Source organism: Danio rerio, chromosome 23 (genome assembly GCF_049306965.1).
Source record: "Danio rerio strain Tuebingen ecotype United States chromosome 23, GRCz12tu, whole genome shotgun sequence".
NCBI lineage: Eukaryota > Metazoa > Chordata > Actinopteri > Cypriniformes > Danionidae > Danio > Danio rerio.
This window is the reverse complement of record NC_133198.1, coordinates 31542611-31564577: the sequence shown is the minus strand read 5'-3', so window position 1 is coordinate 31564577 and position 21967 is coordinate 31542611. Positions and strand designations below refer to the sequence as shown.

At 37.0% G+C, this 21967-nt stretch overlaps 1 protein-coding gene across 8 annotated transcripts in view; it reads right to left on the bottom strand.

Moving 5' to 3' along the window:
- l1cama (L1 cell adhesion molecule, paralog a) overlaps window positions 1–21967 on the bottom strand; it is a 102555-nt gene that overhangs the window by 55221 nt on the left and 25367 nt on the right. For 2 of the 8 annotated variants that reach the window (XM_021469729.3, XM_073937993.1), the window contains one exon: window positions 13995–14114. The gene's annotated coding sequence lies outside the window, so the exon portion shown is untranslated. 8 annotated transcript variants of the gene reach the window in all.

Below are 21967 nucleotides of genomic sequence, written 5' to 3'. Positions count from 1 at the left end.
AAAATATGTGTCAAATCAAGATTCGTCACCAAAAATCATTCCATTTGCTGAAAGTTGAGGTTAAGATAAGTCTCAGAATCGCCCCAGAGTGGGTGAAAACATCCCCAACAGCACAAAAGGGTAAAATAAAATAATACTATTTACATTTTTAAACAGTCCGCTCAATTTCACTATGCAAATCTGGGATAATTGAACAGCTTTGGAACAAATCGTTGGATTAAAAATCAAGATAACTTTCCAAGCTACATGTAAATAGCAAATTGATGTCAACATATTAAGGTGATTCACTGGATTGGAACCAATGCCTGCAGATTTACTGGCAAAGCTCCTCAGTCTCTCCATCTCGACTGTAAATGGGCCACGTTCACTTTGTTAGTGTCATCAGCGGTGACATACTAAGCTTGTGGAACATGAGCGTTCATTAAAGAAACACCTCTGGTGCTTTGGGACGATGCATGACATGCACACTTGGCCGGTCACCCAATTACAAATTTCACCCAATTCCGACAAGCCAAGACAACAACGACGACAACTAATCTCAATAGACATGAAGATATTCTTCACTAAAGAGGTAATTAATAAGACAAATGTTGTTTAAAGAGCTCTCTAAGTGACATGCTAGTATGGGACAGATGTATTTGGGGGGGGGGGGGGGGGTAAAACTCATAAAAGGCAACAGTGAGTCAATATTAGCTCCGGTAAATGTAGCAATCATAGCGTTATGAAATTAAGCGGAAAACCCATTACCACTGACCTTCTTTCTCCCTCCCCCTTTGGTCCACTTTAGTCAGGCACGGCTAGTCTCTGCCCCGGAGAATCTATCGCTCCATTGTCTAAACTCAGCTATACGACTTTGACCTTCACTTTGATTTCTCTCTTTTGAAATCCAACCCGGTGCTTTCCACCTGACTTAGGTCTTGAAGCTGTGTGAACTGCAGTTCTCAGGTCTGTCAGAGGGGTTAAGAGGGACCCGATGAGACAGGTGAGGGCATTTAGAGGAGCTGCAGATGGACAGGACAGACAGATCCCATTCTAAACTGACACACTATAACACACAGCTTTGTATATATTAACAGAGCTCTCACTCTGAGTGTGAATATACTGTATATATATTTTAATAAAAGTTTAGAAATGACATTTATGTGAGTAATATATATAAAGAATGGCACATGGAGCAAATGATTAGATAGAATGAATGATAGATAGATAAAAAGATAGATATATAAAATAAATGAAAGATGAAATAATAAAGTAATAGAATGATAGGTAAATGATTATTTGATAGATAGAATGGTTGATTAAATGATAGATAAACAGAAAGACAGATAGACAGATAAATGAGAAAAAGATAGAAAGAGTGATAGGTAGAATAATAAAAAGAACGATAGAATGATAGAAAGAATGATAGAAAGAACAACAGAAAGAACGATAGATAGAAAGAATAATAAAAATAACAAAAGAAAAAACGATAGATAGAAAGAATGATAAAAAGAATGATAGAAAGAACAATAGATAAAAAAGATAGAAAGAACGATAAAAAGAACGATAGAAAGAATGATAGAAAAATGTTAGAAAGAACAATAGACAGAATGAAAGAAAAAATGATAGAAAGAGCAATAGAAAGAACGATAGTTAAAAAGAAAGATAGAAAGAACGATAGAAAGAATGATAGAAGAACGTTAGAAAGAACAATAGACAGAATGATAGAAAGAACGATAAAAAGAACGATAGAAAGAATGATAAATAGATAGAAAGAACGATAGAAAGAATAATAGATAGAAATAACGATAGATAGAAAGAATGATAGAAAGAACCATAGATAGACAGAACTATTGATAGAATGAACGATAAATAGAAAGAATGATGGATTGAAAGAACGATAGATAGAAAGAACGATGGAAAAAAATAGATAGAAATAATGATAGTTAGAAAGAATAATAGAAAGAACTATAGATAGAAAGATTAATAGAAAGAATGATAGATAGAAAGAACGATAGAAAGAAATTAACAACAAATGATGGAAAGGAAAATAAATAGAATGAACAATAAATGAAAGACAGAACAAACGATAGAATAAACAACGGACGGACGGACGGACGGACGGACGGACGGACGGACGGACGGACGGACGGACGGACGGACGGACGGACGGACGGACGGACGGACGGACGGACGGACGGACGGACGGACGGACGGACGGACGGACGGACGGACGGACGGACGGACGGACGGACGGACGGACGGACGGACGGACGGACGGACGGACGGACGGACGGACGGACGGACGGACGGACAGACAGACAGACAGACAGACAGACAGACAGACAGACAGACAGACAGACAGACAGACAGACAGACAGACAGATAGATAGATAGATAGATAGATAGATAGATAGATAGATAGATAGATAGCATGAACAATAAATGAGAGATGGAAAGAATGATAGATAAAAGAAAAATAAGAATGATAAATAGAATGACAGAATGAACAATGACAGAAAAAATGACAGATAGAAAAACAGATGGAAACAATGATATAAAGAACAATAAAAGATAAAAAGAACTATAGGTAGAAAGAGCAATAAATGATAAAAAGAATTATGGATAAAATAAACAAATAATAAAGAGAAACAACGATAGATAGAATGACAGAATGAACAATAAATGATAGATGGAAAGAAAGATAGATCAAAATATAGATAAAAAGAACAATAGAAAGAAATAACAATAGAATGGAGAGTTAGAAATAAAGATAGAAAAGAAAGAAAGATAAATAAATGATGAAAGAAAAAGTTTAAAATGAACATGGATGAACGAATGAAGGAATGGAATAAAATAAAGACTTGAAAAATGCACCCCGACCCCAAATATCACACAACAAATCCATAAACTAATCGAATAAATCCATAAGCACAGACATATTACAGCAATGAGAGCAAGTTTAATACCAAATAATAGAGTCTGCAACCTTGTTAAGTCCCATAAATCAGCATAATTACGCATACAACAATAAGATTTGACCAAGGCAAAACAGCATGTCACAGCAACACAACACAGAGCATAATTAGAGCCAGCGCATCTCAAAGCACGGCAGCGCAATTAAGCTTTAATCAGGCCTGGACCACACAGAGGCATGGAAGCCTATCATTAGCATGCAGTGTGCTGGAGCCGCTCAGATCTGAGGGCCCCTGTGTGACGGAGACGGGGTTCAGGCTGTCAGTAAGTGTGCATGAGTGTGCATAGAGGTGTTACAGGTCCCCTGGGCCCCGTGATAAGTGGAGAGCACTGGGGGAGCGCAGCTGTCGAGGGGTTGTGTGACACGCAGGGCATGTCAGCCCGTCCCGAGGGGAGATGCACACGCCCCACACACCCTCATCAAATCCAGACTGATGAACAAGCCGTCCACACCATCAGATCTGACATTACACCGTAAAACACGCTTTACCCTGACAGATCTCTCCCACTACAAGCCCCTCTAGCAGAGTAGATCAACAGGATGCAAGATCATCAGTCCCATACAAATAATACAAATGCGCATGCAAAGTAAGTGAGTACAAAAATGATTAATTAACATATATGTAAATAAAAGTATAATCAGTTGGAGCATTTATTTGTAGAAGATGGCAATTGCTCGATATATGATTTTTTCAGACCTTTTATTTTGAAAAATGTATTTGATTTTGTTTTGAAATGTTTTTAGTTATCCAGTTACCACAAGCTACTACACTTAAATAGCAAAAAATACTGCTCATATTCAAACAGGTTTCCTGAAGACTCATTCCATGAATTGACCCCCATGAAAATGCACCGGCCATTTTATTAGGTACACCTTACTAATATCAGGTGGACCCCTTTTGCCTTCAAAACTACCTTAATCATTTGTGGCATAGATTCAACTAGGTACTGGAAATATTCCTTTGGTCCATATTGACATGATAGAAGCAAGCTGTTACTGCAGATTTGTCGGCTGCAAATCTCCCATTCCACCACATTCCAAAGGTGCTCTATTGAACTGAGATCTGGTGACTGTGGAGGCCATTTGAGTACACAGAGACTTATTGTCATTTTCAAGAAACCAGTATGAGATGATTCTTGCTTTATGACATGGCATATTATCCTGTTGGAAATATTCACCAGAAGATGGGTACACTGTGGTCATAAAGGGATGGACAGCAACAATACTCAGGTAGGCTGTGGCGTTGACACAATGCTCAATTGATACTAATAAGTCCAAAGTGTGTCAAGAAAATATCCACCACACCATTACACCACCAGCAGCAGCCAGAATCGTTGATACAAGGCAAGATGGATCCATTCTTTCAGGTTTTTGACACCAAATTCTGTGTTGCAGGTTTAGAGGTGCTCTTCTGCAGACCTCGGTTGTAACAAGTGATTATTTAAGTTACTGTTGCCTTTCTATCAGCTCAACCAAACTGGCCATCCTCCACTGACCTCTAGCATCAACAAGGCATTTGCATCAACAAGGCTCACTGGATATTTTCGCTCTTCGGACCATTCTCTGTAGACCCTAGAGATGGTTATGCATGAAAATCCTAGCAGATCAGCAGTTTCTGAAATACTCAGACCAGTCCGTCTGGCACCAACAATTATGCCATGTTCAAAGTCACTTAAATCACCTTTCTTCCCCATTCTGATGAACTGCTCGAGACCATGTCTACATGCCTAAATGCACTAAGTTGCTGCCATGTGATTGACTGATTACAAATTTCCATTAACAAGCAATTGGACAGGTGTACCTAATAAAGTGACCATTAAATTACATATTTAAAAATACAAAATGTATCTAACTGTATTACATTACGATTTCACTTAAAATATGTGGTAATCAACTTAAAGTTAAATAGGAAAAGTAATTTAGATTACAAAAGTCATTCCTTTAAATTTTTGTGTAATTTCTTTATTTAATGTGATTTTCATTATTGTTAATAATGGGGGTTTTAACTGATTCCCTGATAAAAAAAAAAAAACTGTATTGAGTCAGTATTTTGTCTTTCATGGAAATAAGAAAAGTATTTTACTCATAAATGGGAAAAAGAACACAACATCTATGAACTTATAAGCATTAAAGTATTCAACATCTATTTGAAAAAGCAATTGAGGTATTAATCTTAGGAAAATTTAAAGCAGTAACTCACTGTCCCATTTTCTATGGTCCCTTCTTCTATGGTATCATTATGTTTAAGAATTTCATTGAGAAAATTGTTTTCAAAGGCATTGAACTGTGCTGCCACTTTTGCCTCAATGATTCTTATGTGTCAGTTTCTTCCCAGTCAATTTTGGCTCGGAAATTCTTTCATGCCATTTGCTGCTACATAGAAAGAATTATTAGTGAATCACTTAAAGTTTGATCCATTCTTTACATAAATTTATTCAACAAATTTGAAAACTGCACCAGTTACTTTTATGATACAATTGGTGTGTTTGGATTTGCATTGAAGCTTGGAATGCATCATGAAGCAGCACGGAATCCTGCTTCATTTGTGCATCATATCTCAATTATTTTAACATCCACATAAACCGGAAGCTGCAACCTTTTTTTCGTATTGTGAAGCAGTTCCTAGAGAAACGGAATATTAAATGGGAAAACAGTGGATGCGCTTCTTTTTTCTGCTGCAAGCTAAATGGGTGTAGTAAAGTAGGTATTTCATTCAGAAAAATCAGGAAATGTGTTTTAGAGGAGTTATTACAACCTAACAGACACCTCCTTCTCACCATATCTGTATGTTGACAGTTGGAGGGGCAGGGTTAAGTATGTTAACCACGCCTAATACCTCAAAATCACGTAAACTGAGAACTTGAGGAAGTGCATTTTTAGATTTCATTTTAATATTACAAGGACAAAAATTTTTTTTCCTAAAGACATGCACAGATGAATTGTTCACCACAAAACTAGCATTGGAGCTAACAAAATCATATGGTTAGTTATTTTATTTGTACTTTAAGGTTACTAAACCTGACTAATCCAACAAAAGCATTACTAATCATGTTATAAAGCATGTATTTTGTATGTTTTGTGTGAGTTTTTTTTTCTTCTTCACTTTCGTCAATTGGTGACGTTTTGTTCCTTGCCACTGGCTTGCTTGGTTTGGATCTTGTGGAGCTGTCCATCGATGGATTTGCTCTTCAGTGTTTGGACTTTCAGCAATGAAAATTAAACCACTCTGAACTGAACTTTAACTCTGAAAACTGGACTGACACAGTTTCAATTTCAATTTACTAGCACTTCTATGTTAAGCTGCTTTGCCACAATCTACATTGTAATAGCGCTATAGAAATAAATATGAATTGAATTGAATTATGTTGTGAAATGTATTTGAAATAACTTTCCCGGTCCCGCCCCCACATTAGCATGTTTGCCTGCTGATACAAGCAAGAAATGTTTTTTTTTTTTAAATGCTGTAAAGCCATTGTTTAAACATTTCCGAAGGAGAAAACCTACAAATAGCTTACTCACGGTCAGCATATAATGAGAAGTATTTAGTAAACCTGTCTGCCAAATAATCAAATGCAGTTACAAAGTACTTTCCGTTCAACCTGTGTACAGGAAAACACTCAGCAAAGCAGTTAAGTCCATTAGTCTATTCAGCAACCTTTAAAGCTATCTCTGCTTTGGATTATTCATGACGGCCTCATGACTTGTTGTCTCATTTCCTAAAAAGCCTGATCTCTTTACTTCTTTCTTGCGCGGTGAATGGGATAATTGGGAGGTGAATCGGAGGCTACGCCTAATCTGTGCTAGTGCTCTCATCTTATATGGAAATGAGAAGTATTGACAGGTCAAGGTCAGTCCTGCTTTAGTATTCCACAGGATTTGCATTCAGGCACATCGGGCATGCTTTGCTTGAGCGGTTTGGACGTGCACAATGAATGCGAAACAAGGACAATTCTTGCCTTTATGTTTAAGGGGTTCTGAATGGACATTCTGTTGACTCTCGTTCTGTTTCCATCTGATATTAACAGGCATCAGAGACCAATTGTACATGGATTTTGTTGAGATCCATCACTTTTTTCATAATGCTCAGTTTTGATGCACAAGTAGCCAACTGTTAAATTAATGAACTTATGTAACATGCCTTATGAGCGAGCATAAACATTACATCAAGTCTAGTTTTCACAAACTGGCAGCTTGTGAAATCATGAAAAATATACAATTAAAATAAATACATTAAGTCAAAATCAGAAACATGAACACTAAATGACATTAAATATGCTATTTACCTGAGTGTTATGAGGCCATCAAAGGACTTTGAACAAGCAAATGTGTTGTTAAATGATTGACATATTAGGCTAACTAAAATTTCCGTGGGTAAAACTTATGTTTTACTTATGAATAAGTTGTTAGGCCAATAAAGAAGTTCAGGAATTTCACAATTACATGAACAAACATTATTAAACATGAAAACTTAATTACATAGCTGATGTCTTGCAGGTTATATTAGAATTTCTTATATATAATTTTTGGATTCTCATAATCCAGATTAATCCAAATGTAAATACCCACTGCGATTCATTATTTATTATTTTTTGTGTTTAAAAGACATCAAAACATAGATCTTTTGGCTTAAAGAAGGCCAAGAGATGTAAGAAATGTCTATATACTATAGTCATCAAAAATACAGATTTCACGTGTCATTTATTCCTGTCTCTTTGATGCGTAGTCTATTTTTGGACTATTGTTAGTCATCTATTAGGATCGTCACAGACAGTATAAATTTAGCCCTCTTTAGCCAAGAGATCTACAGTATGTTTGGATGTCTATTGGATGTATTTTAAAGAAAAAAAAAGCTTGCTGGGCTTTATATATATATATATATATATATATATATATATATATATATATATATATATATAAAGGGCCCCTATTTTACCCCCTTTTCAAGATTTAAAATAATTCTGTTGTGTCTCCAGATTGTGTTTTTAAAGTTTTAGCTCAAAACACCCATTAGATTATTTATTATACCTTTCAGAATATTGGATTTTCAGCTCTGAACACAATGCAGCTGATTTTTTTGCCTGTGCCTTTAATGATAGTTCTCCCCGCCCACCGTTCCTGCTTGCCTGTGTGCCTCAATCTCCGCTTCAACTGTGTCAGATAAACAGCAAAATGATAGATATGAAGGAAGCAGATCTCATGAAACGTTTGTGAGAAATACTACAGTAAGAACTTTCCCAATGAATATTTGATGTAATCATTGCAACGATGAGTCACACACAATGTCATTACAAAGGACTTACTGTCTTTATATCACTCAAATATGACTATGCACACACTATACCTACACACAGTTCTGTCCAAACAGCTTCCAACGATGATTTCTATCATACAGTAGATGCCCTTTAAAAACTGTTTAATTTGCATCATACACCTCACTGTACCCTCACACAAACAATTTGCGAATATGCTAAACTTTTCTACAACCCTTAACCTATAAGTCTACTAATACTCAGTGGAAAGTTAACTAACATGTAGTTTCAATCTCTAAAGTAGGCCATCAAAAATTAAAATGTAACCAAATCTTTTTTTTTTTTTCTAATCGGAAGGATGTGGTCCACACTATCAGATGTTCATTTTGCAGTGCCTTTCAGACCATAAAGTGCCTATTAACCAGACCAGAGGAACTCATCTCCACCACCGGCCCCATTAACTTTGTTAAAAGTTGCGAAAGCAGCACTTGCCTCTAAGTGCTCCTGATATAATCGAAAAGAGCACCTCTTGGGATCTGCAAAAAGAAATAAGCGAGACGTTGCCTGCAGGCTGCAGATGAGGGTTCTGCAGGTCGAGTGGATACGTGCTATGCAAAAAAAAAAAAATTGAGTTGAGATATTCATCTTCCTTGAGCCTACACTGTACAAGTATCTCATCTGAAATGCAGAAGTTTAAACCAAATGCTTGTCTTTGAGAAGTGATCACAAGCATGCACAGAAGCCATTAGGGGCTCATGAGCAAGTGAAATCGGTTTGGCGTGATTTGACTGTCATTCAAATGCCTTTTGTCTGAAGAGTGAGAAAACGGGGTCACGCTGGCTGAGAGAGTGTACTGTGAAATGCATACTGTCTGACGTTCTCCATACTGCGAGTGCTGGCAAAGTCTGCGCCGCATTTGCAGAGGAAGCTGAACTCGAAACCGGACGGTCTGGAGTAAAAAAACACAGTGATTTACTCCTCCATGCTCAACTGGAGAAAGGATTGCAATGCTGTCCAATAGAGTGACGCCAGCAAGGTGTCAATACCAGCCTGTTTCTTTTTCTAACCGATCACCATGACAACCCTCTGACTCTGGCGGCACGCAGGCATACACCACCCCTCCCCCATTCCTCCATCCCCCCCATCATCTCTCTCTCTCCATCTCTATCTCTCCATCTCTCCTCATCTGTCGCTTCTTCCTTTCTGGCACAACTTCAGCATCTCCCTTATGTTTTCTCCTGCGCACGGATGGCTGATGTGACGTTGCAGTCTAGGCTGACAAGTCAGTCAAGCTGTTTTTTTATGCAGAAGTTAGCAGCTAAAGGTAAGAGGCGGTTCTAGATCCTATTGAGGAAGCTCTAGTCCCATTTGTCTGTCATTTCAGCTCACGTAACTATCAACTATTTAATTACCAAATGTATTTAAATAGTTTGATATGTAGTAAATAAATACATATATACACAAACAAACAAACAAACAAACAAATAAATAAATAAATAAAATAAGGCTGCACTGCTGCAAGTCAGCACAAGATGATGTAATGTTGTCAAAGAAGATAACACAAGGTATTTTCTGTGATTTCTTTGACTAGTTTAGTCTGCATTCACACATTCAGTGTGTACAATTTCAAAGGAAATATGCCATATCAAATAAGCTTCCGTAGTGAAGTACAGTATGTCCAGTTAAGGTGAGTGGACTTGACAAACCACCTGTAGGGGACACTCTTTGCATCAGACACTTTCTTACAAACACTCCATTACAAGGACTCAATAATAAGGATAATAATAATATTAATAATAATAATAATAATAATAATAATAGCTAAACTATCAGAATTATCATGGCATCTATACATTGCTGCTCTCAAGTGCTTCTTTTATCGTCATTTGTAAGTTTCTTTGGATAACTCGTTCGGTGCTAAATGAATAATTGTAAATGTAAACAACTGCTAGTAGTTTTTGCACCGGTTAAATTGCACCAGTTAGGCCATGAGCGTTGTAGCCTTAAATATTATGAGAAAAGTCTTAATTATAATTGTATAATTAATTGTATTTATACAGGGTGTTTTAAAAAGAATACCACAACCTTCGGGTTGATGTATATGAATTTGTTTTCAATTAAAAAATAAAAAATAAAATGTAAGTACTCTTTACATTGATTAGTTGCCCAAGGTCATGTTTCTTTGATTAAATACAGATTTTCAAAGTTGTGGTATTCTTTTTGAATGACCCTGTATATAGTAATATTCAGATTGTCAAGAAGCTAAAGTATCTTCTAAATAACAATGGTTTTATTTATGTATTTAAAAAATATATATATGATTGAAAATAAGGATGTTTAAATTTTTTAAGCAAAAGCAACAACTATGCTCTCTCAAGTATAAAATCCTGAAATCATCCCTGGTTTAAGGCACAGTTTTTCTGCAGTAATTACCATATGATAGTGTATTAAACACAAAAAGATGTTCAGTGTCTGTGCTTTTTCTCTCCGAAAGTTATAAGCAATATAATGATTATACTTATTTGAAATAGACGTGCAGGTGTATGAAATCCCTCACATAAGCACTCCTAAATGCAGGCACATTCTAAGTATGTTTTCTTCTGTAGTTTCTGGTTGTTCTTATTGTTTTTCTACTGGTATGCATGAGTACTGGACAAACAAAACAACAAAGGTGGAACAAATTAAAAAATATATATTACCAAGTGACATATTTCTGCCCTGGCATCCATATTACAGCATTTGCAGTTTTTATGCTTGTTTGCTTTTTTGTAAATCTGTGTGAATTTAAATAATCCTAAATTATAAATCTGTTTTATCTTCTCCTTATTCTATAGTGTATAAGGTGTATATTTATTTATCATGTTACCATAAAATCTAAATATCTAACAGCACTGGGCATTTACATGTTTTTGGGGAAACAAATGTCCACTATTTGTGGACTATTAAGTGGAAAGATTAGAGATTAAATGTTAAGTTTAAAGCTCGTATTTTAATAAAGGGTGACATTAACTGCAAATTAAATTATAATTTCATGCGCAAAATTAAAAGTAATTATAATGCACCAACATGTAGTACATAGTTAAGGCCACCTAATATAAATGTGACCATGATTAAATAAACATGCCCATAGATTCCAAAATGTTTTATGTCGAGATAAAAGTACTTTATAAGATGTTAAATGATGTAACTCTTAATTCAAGGGATTTATATTATATTATTTATTTATTTTTTAAAAAGGGGGACATTTAGCAGGATAAAATATGGGTCACAGCTTAAATATTACATGTTTGGTAGTTAAACTGAATTAATAATTAAAAATACTTGTTTACTGCAGGAAGGAATTTCATCAAAGTTCAACAGCAAATACACAATTGATGATCTTTTTTTATGTTGGCTTTATTTGATGTCAGAATTTGGAATCTAACATGAATATTTCTCTTAATAAAAAAAAAATTAAAACATTTTTGCCTCAGATGCATAGAAAAAATAAACGAGACCAAAAAGGGCACAGTATTTATGGAAAGTGCTCATTTGTCTTCACTTTCCATGCATTTGCTGAGTCTTCTGGAATTTTAATCAGTGCTCATTTATATCTATTCAGAGCAAAAGATGAAGATCAAAAATATGTCACTATGTTTCAGACCATCTTTTTTTTCTTGTCACTCAGAAAATAAATAAATAAGTCTTTTTTCTTTCTTATTTTAATCAGCACTATAAATTCTGCAGGTCATGCATAATACAGGGGTTAGCACTTCTGAAAGATGGTGAAAGAGAATGATATATGATATGCGTTAATAACATTCTCAGATCTTGAGTCATGCAACAGCTAAATGGAAAAAATGTACAATTTTTGGACATTAAAGCATTAAAAGGCTGTATTGTCATCTGATATGCTATCAAGATGCAAACTCAGCCAAAGACTAACACACATCTCTTATATCCTGTCAGAAGATATCCCTTTTTGTCTGGGATCCAAAATCTTTAAACTTCTGATTTCAGTGTGATTTTCAAGTTTTATCTGATACCAAAAATCATTATCTGCTGCATTTGGTCTGATATCCATACTAATCATCCACTCTTCTATCAGCTTGTTGAATAATTTAAGGTGTATTAGTTGACACTTTTTTTCCTGTACTGTTTTTAAAGATTTACAGTGGGCAAAATAAGTATCAAACATGTCACCATTTTTCTCAGAAAACATCTTTCTAAAGGTGCTGTTTACTTGAAGTTTTCCTTGGGTGTCGATAATAACCAGAGAAATCCATTTATGCAAAGAAAACAAATCGAATTAGTTTACAAACGAAGGTATGTGTAATAAAATCAAATGACACAGGGAAAAAGTATTGAACACATGAAGAAAGGGAGGTATGGAAAGACAGTGAAAACCCAGACAGCAGCTGAAATCTCTCAGTAGATATTCAGCAAACCTCTGCCCTTAATCATTGCAAATTAATATTCGTGGCTTCAATCCAACATCTACATTATCAGGATGATGAAAATTGTTGGAATAATCAATCAATTCCATGCGTGTTCAATTAAAAAAATGAAAAGAGGATTTTCTTTAAGGTTTCACATATTAGTAATCTATTGTAACCAAATAATAATGCGATGTACAGAATTCTGTTATCCTCAATGCAATGCAAGAATTACATCCAGGAGGTTTGCCCAGTTTTCATTTCCTGGCTTCAACTTATATAGGCAGCTGATATTAACAGGTGAAGTATTAATCATTCTCCAGTCCTCAATTGGCCGCACCCATACATGCATCCTCTTTTTCTAGGAATTTTCTGCACAACATTAAAAGCACAAGACTCTCTCAACTGTTCTGTGTTCAGTTTTAACACCCATCTGCTGACAGGAAGTTTCTAGCGGTAGAGCTAAAGTTAATTTTGGACAAGCATTTATCTACTTCTGCAAAAATGCTTCATTGGTATGCAAAACATATCAGACTTGAGAAAAAGTTCAGTTAAAACACCACCTCCAAGCAACACAAAAACTGTTTAATGAAAAGAAAAAGATACAAAAATATGCTTAAAAAAATCTTTTGTAATTGATTTTTCCTAAAAAGATGAAGCCAGAGTGGACAATTTAGCAAAACAATGATCCAAAACACAGCCAAGGAAACTCAAGGAAATGGTTTCAGAGAAAGAAAATCAAGCTGTAGAATGGCCCAGCCAATCACTTGACTTAAATCCAATAGAAAATAAAGATCTGATTTGATAGACGAAACCCACAGAACCATTAAGATTTTTACACTCTGTTCATGTCTGTGAAAAACTCACACTTGAGCAATGGATGTGACTTCATTCTCCATATGAGACTCGTCTTTGAGCTGCCATCATTAAAAAAGCATTTTATATAAAGTATTAAATACATTTCAGTAGTACTTTCTCCTTGTGACATTTTATTTTTTTATTAAACAGAACTCATTTTTTAGACTTTTTTGTTTTGTTAAATTTTTATGTTTGTATTGTTTGGGTTTTTACTAAAATCTAGTTCAATTCAATGTCAACAGCTACTTTAGAAATATTATTTCAGGAAAAGCATGACATGTTCAATACTTATTTTCCCCGCTGTATGTTAAAGACCTTTAAGAAATTCACTGAGAGGTTCGAGCTTCATGATAAAATCTATACTGACAAATCTTGGCAAACAAAATAAAAGGTACTTTATACAGAACTTCACTTTTAAAAAATATAATTTGAAAAATATAAAAAAATATAGTTTTGATGGGAAAAATCCAACATAACTAACACTTTTAAACATTATAATGCATTTAATTCTCTTACCAATGTCTCGGAAGTTCAATCCCAATTCCCCAATCTCCTTTATTCCAGCAAGCAAAGGATATTATGGAGGTAATGGGTTATTGCAGAGGGAATAAAAAAGCCCAGACCGCAAACATCTTTCTGGAAAACGAATGTAAACAGATCAGAGCTGGTTACATTTTGATATGAAAAATGAACAGAAGACAAAACTTTTCTTAAATGTCAGGCACCCAAACATCTATGGCTTTTCATCAGATGAAAGAGAAGATTTGTTCTTGTTAACTCGCTGTCAGCCTCAATATCTCCAGTTAATCTCTCTTCTGCCAATTTACATCAATTTCTTTTACCACACTTCTGTTTCATGCAAATACGTCAATCTAGAAGCAGATTATACTTGTTGAGCCATTAAGGACACTCAAGACACTCATATATTCATAATCTCCAAAAAAAAAACAAAAAAAAAAAACATTTCCTCCACCTGTTTAGTTTTGTTTAGTTAAGATACACCTACCTATTAATACACCTGGGTTCAACTCAATCACATGTAAATATATGGCAAGAATTGTTTTTACAGACACATGTGTGCATGCACCCACAAGCATGGTTATTTACTAGAAAATAAAATAATGCTAAGCAACATTTGGAATACATCTTGAAGTTTTAAAGTGGAATATTGAAATGGTACTTTGATGTAAAACATACTTTTTTATGTTTTATTTACAACTACCAAAAATATTTTTTTTAAGTTTAATGTAAATTACCGTGCATTAATATAGCGCATTTATTATGTATGGCCATACACGCAAAGCCCTTCACAATCATGAGGGGGGTCTCCCCACTCCACCAATGGGGTGCATAATCCACTTAGATGTTGCGACGGCAGCTACAATGGCAACGGCGCCAGTGCACTCACAACACACCAGCTATAGGTGGAGTGGAGAGAAATAGTGATAGAGCCAATTCAGTGGATAGGGATGATTGGTAGGCCATGATGGTTAAGGGCTGATGCAAGAAATTTAACCAGGACCCAAGGTTACACCCCTATTCTTTATGAGAAATGACATGGGATTTTTAATGACCACAGAGAGTCAGGACCTCGGTTTAACGTCTCATCTGAAAGACGGCGCTCACTGACAGTATAGAGTCCCCTTCACAATATTGAGGCATTAGGACTCACATAGACCACAGGTTGAGCGCCCCTGCTGGCCTCACTAACACCACTTCCGGCAGCAACCTAGTTTTCCCATGTGGTCTGCCATTAAGGTACTGACCAGGCTCAGCCCTATTAAGCTTCAGTAAATAACCGGTCTTGGGCTGTAGGGTGATATGGTTGTGTATTTGAAGGTGTGTAAATGAAATTTATCAAAAATAAACTATTGCAAGCATTTTTCCTGTTCTCAAATAAAAGTTGATAAGCCAATACATTTACATATTTATAAATTATTGCAATATAATAACAGCTACTTATATGAGATATGCGATATGTGTTAGGATATATTTATAAGTTTTCATTGGTAGATAAAAGACTGTTAAAGTCTGGCTTCACTGCTGCTAAAAGATTCTTTTCACAATATTCTTTGTTTATAATGCAGCAATGCAATGATTAATGGGGCTAAAATACATACTGACTACATTCGTTCATTGTCCTTTGGCTTAGTCCCTTTTATTCAGGGGTCGCCACCGTAGAATGAACCATCAACTATTCCGTCATATGTTTTACGCAGCGCATGCCCTTCCAGATGCAACCCAGTACAGGGAAACACCCATACACTCTTGCAGTTACACACACACACACTCATATTCTAGGGCCAATTTAGTTAATCCAATTTACCTATAGCGCATGTCTTTGGACTGTGGGGGAAACCGAAGCACCCGGAGGAAACTGCACGCAGAAATTCCACCTGTTCCAGTCGGGACTTGAACTAGTGACCTTATTACTGTGAGGTGACAGTGCTAAACAAACCACCATGCCGCCCCATAGTGTGACTTACTGAGTAATATAGCCTCAAGCTTTAAAATAATTCCTCTTAATGGAAGTTGTATGTAATTTACCTGCTGCTGTTGGTTAACTGTATGTCGTGATTCTTTTAAATATAGTATTTATTTCACTTTAAATATATGTACAGTCATTCTTGCTTTGTTATGCTACCACTTTTAAATAAACAAAAAGAATTACAAAAAACATATCATATTAATATAAATGTATGAATAAAGTATGACATAACGCAAAGCATAACATAATATAATATAAAATTACACAACATAGAGCATACAGTAACATAATCTGCTGTTTTTCTCAACAGGTGCCCAAAAGCCATAGAAATGGATGCCAGCCTTTTTTTTACTGCCTCTTTCAGGCAAATATGTATCCATAGGACAGCACTTTTCCCTGGCGGCAAATCTAATTATAGCCAACAGAAAGTAGTGTGGAAGTTGATTTCAGACTCAGCAGTCGTGTCCCTTCAGCACACACTGATTCGGGCCCTTCAAAGGCCTCATGTTATCTCCCACAACCAGCTTTTCCTCAGAGTTGTTGAAGTCGGGGTGTGCCACGCGACGCTCCACTATGTTTAGGATCAAACGCAACAAATGCGGTCATGATATTACTCTCCGACTGGGCTCTAGTAATGTGACACAGCGCAGCACTGCATCTGCACTTATTCTATAAAAAGCAGTATGTCACTATCAGGTTAGTGGCCAGCTAGAAGGTCACAACAAGCCAGAACTCTGGCATTTTTTCATGCTGAAAAACACAATTCAAAGTACTGTGAATGAAAAGAGATTTAAAATGCTGATGAATAAAGTCATGTCACTGATTCTGCTTCACCACGCTGCCAGATTTAGTTATTTTAAGGGTACCACTTTAATTTAAGGTGACGTAGTTACACCTACTATAGTAATTACAATGAATTATGCATAATTATATGTAGCTAAAGCAAACCCACATTTTAACCCCAACCTAATAGCAAGCACATGTACACTACCTGACAAAAGTCTTGTCGCCTATCCTAGTTTTAGGAACAACAAATAACAGCTTGACTTCTAGTTGAACATTTGGTATCAGAAGGCATCTAGGTTACACTTATTTTACCAAAATAAAATATGATCATGGCTTGATTTTTAATTTTTTCAATAGGACAGTAAGGTCCTAATTTGATAAGACAAAAGTCTTGTCACTTAACCGAAATAATGTCCAGTATAGAATATAAAGTCATGGTGCAGTGGAAAAAGAATTAATATTGTGTATGACTCCCATGAGCTTAGACGACTTCATCCATACATCCCTGCAATGACTCAAATAACTAACGTCATCTGGAATGGCAAAGAAAGCATTCTTACAGAACTGCCAGAGTTCATTAATATTCTTTGGATTCATCTTCAATGCCTCCTCCTTCATTTTACCCTAATTTAAATAAATACATACATTTGAAGCATGTATTACACAAACTAACATTACCGAAAAAGTTGACCCCCCGATCGTCAATGTATAATACGTACACTGCTAATTACTGTTAATAAGCAGCAAATTAAGACTTTATTGAGGCACAAGTTATAGCTAATGGTTTATTACTAGTAAGAATTGTATCTTAAAAAACAGTTTAACGTGAGAAACGTGCCCGACGATCGGGGTTGCCAAAGTCCTAACATTCAATGACCACCCGTTCCACAATGCCCCGGCCCCTTACGACTCCCCCTGTAGGTGGTGGGCCAGCAGGAGGATGGTCCCACATCACTCCTTCGGGCTTAGCCCGGCAGGGTTCTGTGGGAAAAAACCAAGCTACAAAGTGCTCGCATACAAGCCCCAACCCCAGGCCTGGCTCCAGGGTGGGGCCCTGGCTGCACCACAAAAGGTGGCTTGTCATCTCCAGGGTGGAGGAAAGTCCTTAACCCAGGTGGAGGAGTATCTTGGGGTTTTGTTCACGAGTGAGGTAAGGATAGAACGTGAGACTGACAGGCGGATTGGTGCAGCGGCAGCAGTAACGCTGTCGATGTACCGGTCCGCTGTAGTAAAGAAGGAGCTGAGCCGAAAGGCAAAGCTCTCGATTACCAGTCAATCTACATTCCTACTCTGACCTATGGTCATAAGATTTGGGTCATGACCGAAAGGACAAGATCTCAGATACAAGCGGCCGAAATGAGTTTCCTTTGCAGTGTGGCAGGGCACACCCTTATAGACAGGGTGAGGAGCTCTGACACCCGGGAGGAGCTCAGAGTAGAGCCGCTGCTCCTCCACATCGAGAGAAGTCAGCTGAGGTGGCTCGGGTATTTGTTTCAGATGCCTCCAGGATGCCTACCTAGGGGGGTGTTCCAGGCATGTTCCACCAGGAGGAGGCCCCGGGGAAGACTGAGGACACCCTGGAGGAACTATGTCTCTCAGCTGGCCTGGGAACGCCTCGGGATCCCCCCGGAGGAGCTGGAGGAAGTGTCTGGGGTGAGGGAAGTCTGGAGTTCTCTCCTAAGACTGCTGCCTGGACCCGGATAAGTGGATGAAAATGAGAGAAACATAATAGTCATCAGGATTGTAGGATATGGTTTCATTTAAATGCCATCAAAACAGTAGCCTAATGACTCTTGTACATTGTCCAGGATGAAGGCTATATGCTCTTTCATCAAGTTTAGCAATTAGCTAGTATTTTGCAGAAGTCTTGCTAAAATTAATAAACCTTCGTTAAACATCCATATAGAGCATAATGCCCCATAATCTGAAATGACATCACATTACACAATAGATCACATGGCATTTTGCAATAGATTTTAATTCGATTTAAGATTTTCATTCATACTTTTTTTCATTCATTTTCTTTTCGGCTTAGACTTTTAGATTTTAGAAATGACACTTTACAAATATAGAAGATTTGTGCAAATTTGTAATGGTGCCTAATGCTGCCCTAGCAAGCAACTACACACACACAGACTGACAGATAGACAGACAGACACAAGCACGCACAGACAGACATACGCTGATACACACTGACATGCAGCTCAAGTCAGGGAAATGCTGCATTTTTCTAATATCTTTGGCTTTTCCCTCCAATCACATCTGTAATCTGGGGCCAGTCTGTCCGTTTCTCCTCTGTTTTTTTGTGTGTCTGCCTGTGTACTGCAGAAGGGGACTCAGCTGTAACCGGGACTCACTCACTCACTCTCTCTCTCTCTCGTCTCTCCACGCTGATAAGAGATGACAGCAGTAGTTGGCCCTGATTCCTGGCTGAGTCTCAGCATCACACACAAGGGGAAATGGAGAGAAAGAGAGAGATGGAGAGGGAGAAAAAGAGAGAGATGGAGAGAGAGAGAGAAAGAGAGAGAGAGAGCACATGGGGATCTGCACTGGCCTTTACCAGCAGTTGCAGAATCGCTGAACAGCCACAGAAACGGTGTTTGACTACACAGAGCTGATGCCAGACTAATACACAGATGTCTCTCTGCTGGTTTCATTTCAGAGTCATGAACAAAAGGATCATTTTTCAGATTTTTATTTACAAGTCAATAACTATTGATTTCATAATTTAATTCAGTTGGCTAGTGAATTACTAGTGCTGTCAATAATATAATATACTATACTATACTATACTATATAATATAATATAATATAATATAATATAATATAATATAATATAATATAATATAATATAATATAATATAATATAGGCAACGCAGTGGCGCAGTAGGTAGTGCTGTAACCTCACAGCAAGAAGGTCGTTGGTTCGAGCCTCGGCTGGGTCAATTGGGGTTTTTGTGTGGAGTTTGCATGTTCTCCCTGCGTTTGCGTGGGTTTTCTCTGGGTGCTCCGGTTTCCCCCACAGTCCAAAGACATGCGGTACAGGTGAATTGGATAGGCTAAATTTTCTGTAGTGTATGTGTGTGAATGAGTGCATTTGGATGTTTCCCAATGATGGGTTGCAGCTGGAAGGGCATCCGCTGCGTAAAAACATATGCTGGATAAGTTGGCAGTTCATTCTGCTGTGGCGACCCCAGATTAATAAAGGGCCTAACCGAAATGAAAATTAATGACATAGAATAACAACATTCCATAGCATGGAGTATTTTCCTTCAGATTTCCATAGAGTAAATCTTTTTTTAAAACTAAATATGACTGTAATATGTGATTATGAATATGTATCTTAAAATGCTTACATAAAAATAAATAATATAAATGCTTAGTAAAATAAATGATGTCCAATTAGAAAACTATTTTGAGAATCTCTAGTATAGAGTACACAAAAAAAATAATAAGCCATGGCTGCTCATTAGGGTATCCGTCTGTCACACACACACACACACACACACAAACACACACACGCATGCACGCACACACACACACACACGCACAAACGGGTAATAGAATAGGACTGCTAGAGAAAAGACAGAGCAAGAAAACCCCAGCACCATCTTCTCCCAAATGCAATTAAGATTCCATGAAGCTCTCCCTAATCCATTCTGTCCAAGGTGGACGACTCAGGACTGCTCAGCATATCCGACCCAGTGTCAACCTTCATTCTTCAAAATGAGTTTACCAGCCTTCCATGCCCACGTTATTATCAGAGACATTATCGGCTCACATTAGCGGAGATTGAGTTACTAGCATGATGGTGTATATTACAGAGCAATCCTCTCTCTGGCTAGAGCGACACAGATAGCGGGAATCGTTCCACAGCTCTTAACAGAGCGTATGAAAGCAATGGCAGCTTACTTGTCACACAAATTTACACTTCATTGTAGCTCCTTTTACACAAGAGGGCCTCTGAAATGCATGTCTAATCCTTATAAAAATAAACCAGACAGGTGGCCTGACAGTGGCTTCACTGCAGGGGAAAGAAAACCGACAGAGTGTAAGACCAAATACTGGAAGAATGAATGCTTGCGACAACAGACGCAGTGGATGGAATACTCCATTAGCCCTAAAGGGGGCATATTACACCCCTTTTTTATTTAAAATATCTAATAAATCTCTGGTGTGCCCCAGAATGCATATGTAAAGTTTGAAAAGACTCCACAGATTACTTATTATAGCTCGTGTGCAAAGACATGAAGATATAGTGCATATCCCTTTCAATGCAAATGAGCTGCTGCTTTCGAGAAAAGGGCGGAGCCTTTACACTTTACTCTAATACTCTAGGCACACAACACAAGATAATCAGGCTCATTCCAAGCCGATTTCTACCATTTCCACAATCCTATAATTGTCTTGATGGTTCTGAAGATCATCTTATCAGATTTTCCTTGTGTGAAATGTGTTAATAGTGACTTAATCTGCTCGGAAGAATATCAGAGGTGATCTGAATGTGAACCAGAAATATTGAACATGTTCAGATATCCTGCATTATAGGGGGAACCCTGAGGACAAATGTGTATATGAGCTTGAAGTAATCAGGTGAAACTAAACAATTTGCAATCAAGCATGCTGCCAGAAGAATAAACATGGTCATGATGCAGCACAACGTGAAATGGATTTGGACAGCAGAGACCAGGAATCCCCTTGTTGATTTGTGGCAACAGCCCAAGTTTTTATTTGTTTAAACTCAAGTCTCAAGAATTTTTGTTTTGCATTCAGGTGTTTTTATGTGTGTTATAATGTCTTTGTTACGTCGTGGTACACCACACACTAGGAGCAATCATTTTAAAAAGCTTATAAGATTGAAAAATCTGTTAGTTTTGTATGCAGCCTGATGCTTGAATAGCCAGGAATTACTTTTTTATTAGGAATTGCCAGCTCTGGATTAAAAGCTCTGACAATGAGAGTCAATTGTCTGTCTAAGAGTCTGACAATGATGAAGAGGAAGAGGTTACAACTTCTAAAGAGCACCATGTCGTTTATAATGTATAGTATATACATGTAGTTGCTGTGGAGTAAACTTGGTTACTCATTGACGAGTATTACTGCACTGTTACCATATGGTGACCTTTACAAATATATATTTAATTATTACATTATGTTCAAACAACATGTGACATGGCAAGATTAAGGCTCAATCCTATTTCTATTTTTGTACACC